The sequence below is a fragment of the Raphanus sativus genome, chromosome 6 (assembly GCF_000801105.2).
Source record: "Raphanus sativus cultivar WK10039 chromosome 6, ASM80110v3, whole genome shotgun sequence".
Taxonomy (NCBI): Eukaryota; Viridiplantae; Streptophyta; class Magnoliopsida; order Brassicales; family Brassicaceae; genus Raphanus; species Raphanus sativus.
In genome coordinates this window covers 49258401-49264496 of record NC_079516.1, presented here as the reverse complement: position 1 = coordinate 49264496, position 6096 = coordinate 49258401, and the positions used below count along the sequence as shown (strand labels likewise).

The window sequence follows — 6096 nt, the reverse complement described above, 5'->3', positions numbered from 1 at the left end:
ACAGTGTCAAAGGGAAAGAAGAAGAATAGATCCTTGGTTAAGCGGGGGCATATAGTGAGCAGCTGCACCCATGTTGGGCTTACTAGGTTCGTCTCAGTTTCGCTCACCTGGTCGGATAATCTCTGGAACTTGCTGGCTTCCTACGAAGGCTCAGTTCTCAGCAGGGGCGGACCCACGTAGGGACTATCTGTGGCACGTGCCCCATACTGCTTGATAATAATTCTTATGTAACTAACATACCAAAAGAGCTATGTAGCTAATTTGGTCATGATCGATATATGTGCTCCACCTAGTCAAGTTCGAACCCACTAACTACATTTTTGTACTTTCAATTATTCTACAAACTATAATTATTATTTCATCAAATATTTTCTTTTGATTTCATGACCATAACTATTTTTATAACTGTTTTATTTTCTGTTTTTAATAGAAATTTTTTTAATTGTATCACAAATTTTATATCACTTTTCAAATTCATATTTAGAAATGATCATTTAAAGAAAAATATTTAAAATTTGTGGTAAAAATGACTAAACTAATTCTCTTAAAATTACTTATAAAAAATTATAAATCTAACTTTGTCTCTTAAATATTAAACCCTAAACAATAATCTATAGACCCAAATGTTAAGGTATTTTTATTGATTTTTTAAAGAAAGTTTATATCCAATTTAGAGTATTTCAATCACTTTTTTTAGTATTACTTTTTTCAAAAACAAAACTCATAATTTATTAATATTTAACTTTGAAAATAATTTTATTAGGTTTATTTTAAATTGTTAGAAAAAAAATAAAAAGAATTATAATGAATTTACCATGTGTATATATAATTTTATGATATTATTGAAATAAATATTTAAAATTTATCTCTTTTATATTTTATTCATTTTGAGAAAAATTAGTAAGTGGTGTATTTTTAAAAAATAATTTAATTTATTAGATTAAATAAAAAGTAATTTAGTTTAGTTTTGATAAAAAAAATTGATTTATATATTGTGACCCACATTAAATTATTTTCTGGATCCGTCCCTGGTTTTCAGAGGCTGGCGCTAAACACGAGCTTCAGATCCAATGCTTTGGAGGAGGAGGTGGTACTGGTAGTGGTGGTGGAGAAGAAGGGTATTTATGGAAAACGAAAAGTCCTGAAACGATGTCGGTTTGGGTGGATAAGAAGAAAGTGTTTCAGGTGAAGAAGCTGAAATGGAACTTCAGAGGGAACCAAACGATTGTTCTTCGATGGAATGCTCATTGACATGATGTGGGACTTACACGATTGGTTCTTCAGTGAAACGACGTCGTCATCTTCCACTTCATCGTCGTCTTCTTCTTCCTCATCCTCTTCTCCTCGGCTTTAATGAGTGATATAATATGGTTCTTCACAAATTATTTTTTTTCTCGGAAGGCTACACTTGCTGCTTTGCTCAGCTCGGTGAAGGTTCAGAGAGCCTTCACGTTAAGGATTACAAGTTCTGACGGATGAGGCTTGAGGATCCGTAGTTTTCAATATCATCATTTTCTGTGTGTATTCCCTTAAAAACAATATGAATTCAATTCATCTTTTCAGTTTTTTTTTGGTTTGTGTTTTGCTTACAAGAGTGGCAAAAAAGTGAAAGACCCATTTTAAACCATTTCTGAAGTGTCTTGTTCTTGTGAAATCTTTTATCAAATGAGTCACTACATAAAATTTGTATCAGTACCGTAGGTTTACAACTTTGAAGCAAAAGAGCAATAAGGCTTGCTACAACTGGTAGTGGTAGCCATGCTTTACACATTTTTTCAACATATGTATACTATATATTGCACTTGTGTTATTGATCACTTTTTAATTCAATACATTAAAATTGTATATACTAATTTAAGAAAGAAAAATATCCGAACAAAAACCAGTTGTGTTATCATCTTAACGTATGTTTATTATATATACTGTATCAGTTGAATAGATATTGAGCTACTTGCAAACTTGGGTGACATTACCACTGTTTTGATGCACTACCGCGTAAGAGTGCGTACATAGCATGCTACTTACGATTAAAATAATATTTTTACAAGAAAAATTGATGTCTATAAAAAGGAACATTTTTCCATGTAAAATGTATACCATAATTAACATTGCAGTTAAAAAATTCAGCATTACTAATCACAAAATATCAAAGTTACGTTTGAGAACATATCAAGACACCAAATAATTCACATAAAACATACATATGATATTATTAGTTTTAACTTTTAATCACTCATTAAAACACCTCATATTATATTGTTTTAGTTCCTCTTTTTCTTCAGTCTCTTCAACAGATATATAATGGTGTCTTAAAGCGGTTTTCGAGTCTTCTGAATCGTCCATTGGATATATAACTGCTGTATGTTGAAGATCCATCTGCCTTCTTCCATTTCCGTTGTGTTAAGTTTGATGAATTATTCCGGTCATTTCCGGTTAGGAATTGTGTTCTATGCTCGTTGGTAACTCTAGTCATAATCAAAGATATTTTACGGAGAAAATTGACAGTAGTATATGATATAGTAAATTTTATTAAGAACGGTGAAAACTTAAATTATATATATATATATATATATATATATATATATATATAATTGATTAGACAAGTTGAAATAGATTTCTTACCCTAATTGATTTGACGGACAAATATTATGCACACATCTACCTGATTTTGTGCTATTCAAAGATATTTTTTATAAATTTTTTGTTCCTATTTTTTGAATTATTCAAGATTTTAAATTATTATACATAATTTTAATTGAAGATCTTTTCTGATAATTCAGAAAATACAGTCACGATATATATATATATATATATATATATATATATATATATATATATTCGACCTTATGTTATATTACTATAAGATTTATTAGTTTAAAATTTATGCAATTATTATTTTAGTTTATCTATTTTTATTACTGATATTGGAATAAATAATATTACTAGTAATTATAATTTATTAAAAATAATACATCAATTTCTGTTTTCCACATATTAAAATAAAATATGTATAATAAGTTAATGTTTTATTTGTTTTTAATAATATTTCATTATTTGTTTGTTTATGAAATATATTGACATCTGCGAATTGGCCACCACCCAAACCCTAATCTCTTCATCCGTAATTGGTTTACCCTTTCTTCACTCATCTTCACTCTTCAACTAACCTAAAACAAACTCCTCTTCCCATAAAATGCCTTCGAAATCTTCTTCTCCTTCATCAAACTCATCACGCATCTCTCCTCAAAACCCTAATTAATTCTCATTACCAATATGTCAGGAACCGCCAAGGAAAATAGCGGTCGCCACCATTTGTACAAGGGAGTGAGACAACGAAAGAACTCAGACAAATGGGTTTCGGAGATCCGTGCGCCGAGAAAACCTAACCGTATCTGGTTAGGAACATTCACGACCCGGAGATGGCGGCAATAGCCTATGACGTGGCAGCTCTAGCACTCAAGGGAACTCAAAGTGGGCTCAACTTTCCAAACTCAGCTTCCGCTTTGCCTGCCCCAGCCTCCATGTCTCCAGGAGACATCCAAGCCGCAGCCGCTTCAGCCGCCGCTGCTTTTGGTGCTGCTAGGGATGCGAGTGTGGAACGGAGTAACGTGATGATGAATGGTAGTTATGAGAATACAAATGGATTCATTGACGAGGATTTGATATTCGACATGCCTAATGTGCTAATGGATATGGCTGAAGGAATGCTTCTCAGTCCGCCTCGTCAACCCACCGTTGATGCTTCCGAAGCTGATTACTACACCGGAGCAGACGATTATTTGTGGAATTTTCCTTGATAGCTAAACAACTAATTAGCCATATAATATATAAATATAGTTTATATATAAATGTAAGTATGAGATTTTGTGTGTTTATATGCACATATATTGTATGTATGAACTTAAGAAACGGTCTCCAGCTATGCATTGTAATGCATGGTTAGGCCTCGTTATGACCATAAGATAAGGTCGCGCTGTATTAAAGTTATTTCATTACAATATTATCTAGTCTGATGTACATGCATATACTTTGTTTAGTTTTACAGATGGACAACGTTCTCACAGGAGTTGGCTTAAAATAATGGTTCATATAAGAGTGTTTGTTATAGAATATACCGCTATAATTCCTATACTCTAATTAAAGCTAATTTCACAGAAGAATGAAAACCATTTTGAACCGTGAAACCACACATTTCTGTGGCTTTATGTTTATGAACAAAAACATCACACAATGTCCGTCAATCCCATGGACTAATATCGTGGTAACATATATTGACCAGCTTTCGTCCAATGAATACACAAAAGTTACGCAGTTACGTTGATTACAGAAACCGTCCCTCTCTCGTTAAGGGAATTGGATGATCGGGACTACTTCCCTTTTTAGTCGAGTGGAGTCCCTCACACTCCTTTCCCTAATATGAACCCTGAGTCAGCAAATTGTCTTTCTGACGTGATTACCAAAAGAAAAAATTGTTTTTTTTCTGACTGCTGAAACTTAGAACACTCCACTTTATATGTATATAGTTAAATAGTTTAAGTCTTTATAGATTATAACAATGTATTAAATATGTATAACATTTTATATTAAATATCGGGAATTCGGCCAAAAAAATTCTGAAGTTTTCAGGAATTGCCAAAAGAAACATGAACTTTAGGATTGATATAAAAAAAACACAAAACTTTCATTGACTTTAAAATTAATTAACAATGTTTTCGTTGATTTGAAAATAAAAACAAGTAGACACCGGGTTTCAAACCCACGTTGTTTGAAACAAATGATAAGGTACTTTACCACTCGTCTAGTGACTCATTCAATGGAGTTGCTAACACATTTAGTTTTATTTGGTACTGATTGAATATTAAAAAAAATTATCTAAAAACTTAAAAAAATCTTTAAAATTCCAAATTTGAAAAAATAATACCAAAAAAAATAATTTCATTTTCGGATTATAAAAAGAAAATTTGAAAAAATTGAAAAAAACAAATTTCCAAAAAAAGTTATAAAAATTTTGAATTTGAAAACATATAATCAGAAACTATAAAATAAAATAAAATAAAATTATTTTTATAGTTTATAGTTTCTTATTATATGTTTTCAGATTTGAATTTTTTGTAACTTTTTTGGAAATTTTTTTTTCTAATTTTTCTAATTTTCTTTTTATAATCCGAAAAAAGAAAATTTTCTTTGTTTTTGGAATTTTTTTATAAAAAATCTGATTACATGTTTTCATATTCAAAATTTTTATAACTTTTTTTGAAAATTTTTTTCGAATTTTTTTTTTATATTTTTTTCAAATTTTCTTTTTATAATCCGAAAATGAAAGATTTCTTTTTATAATCCAAAAAATGAAAATTTCTTTTTTGGATTTTTTTAATGAAAAATTTTGGAAGATTTTTGATATTTTATAGATTCTGATTATATGTTTTCAGATTTGAATTTTTATATTCAAAATCAATACCAAATAAAATTAAATGTGTTAGTACCTTCATTGAATGTTCCACTAACCCAGTGGTAAAATACCTTGTCATTTGATCCAACAATCTGGATTCAAAACAACGTCGTTTCGTCTCATTTGAAAACGACGTCGTTTCATTTAACGTCGATTTAACACTGTCGGTTAACCGCATGTCCATATAGTCAGTCAATCATAAGTTACTTAACAAACTAAAAAATCAACAAAAATAAAGAGTTTTTTTTGTCATGCTAGTATACATGTTTTTTTGGCGATTCCTAAAACGTTCGGGATTTTTTGGCCGAATTCCCATTAAATATCACTATTTACAAATAATATATATTATTTTATTTTATTTTAATAAGATTATATATTAAAATATATTTATTATCATAATTTATGAATATATATATATATATATATATATATATATATATATATATATATATTATTTATTATTATAATATTATAATTATTTATGCGATTTAGAAGATGATCACTATGGTTTTATAAGGCCTAAAGTCTAGGAGTCGGCTGGGTGGTCCCTACAAGCTTTCTAGAACATGATATCTTAGTTAAAATATTTATGTTGTTTGAATTTGTTACATGTGAAGAGAACCACCTTCATGTGTTTTACCAGTACA

At 29.7% G+C, this 6096-nt stretch overlaps 1 pseudogene; it reads left to right on the top strand.

The window, feature by feature from the left end:
• The first annotated feature begins 3098 nt into the window (after window positions 1-3098).
• On the top strand, window positions 3099-3964 carry LOC108810574 (ethylene-responsive transcription factor ERF024-like; annotated as a pseudogene).
• The last annotated feature ends 2132 nt before the right edge of the window (window positions 3965-6096 follow it).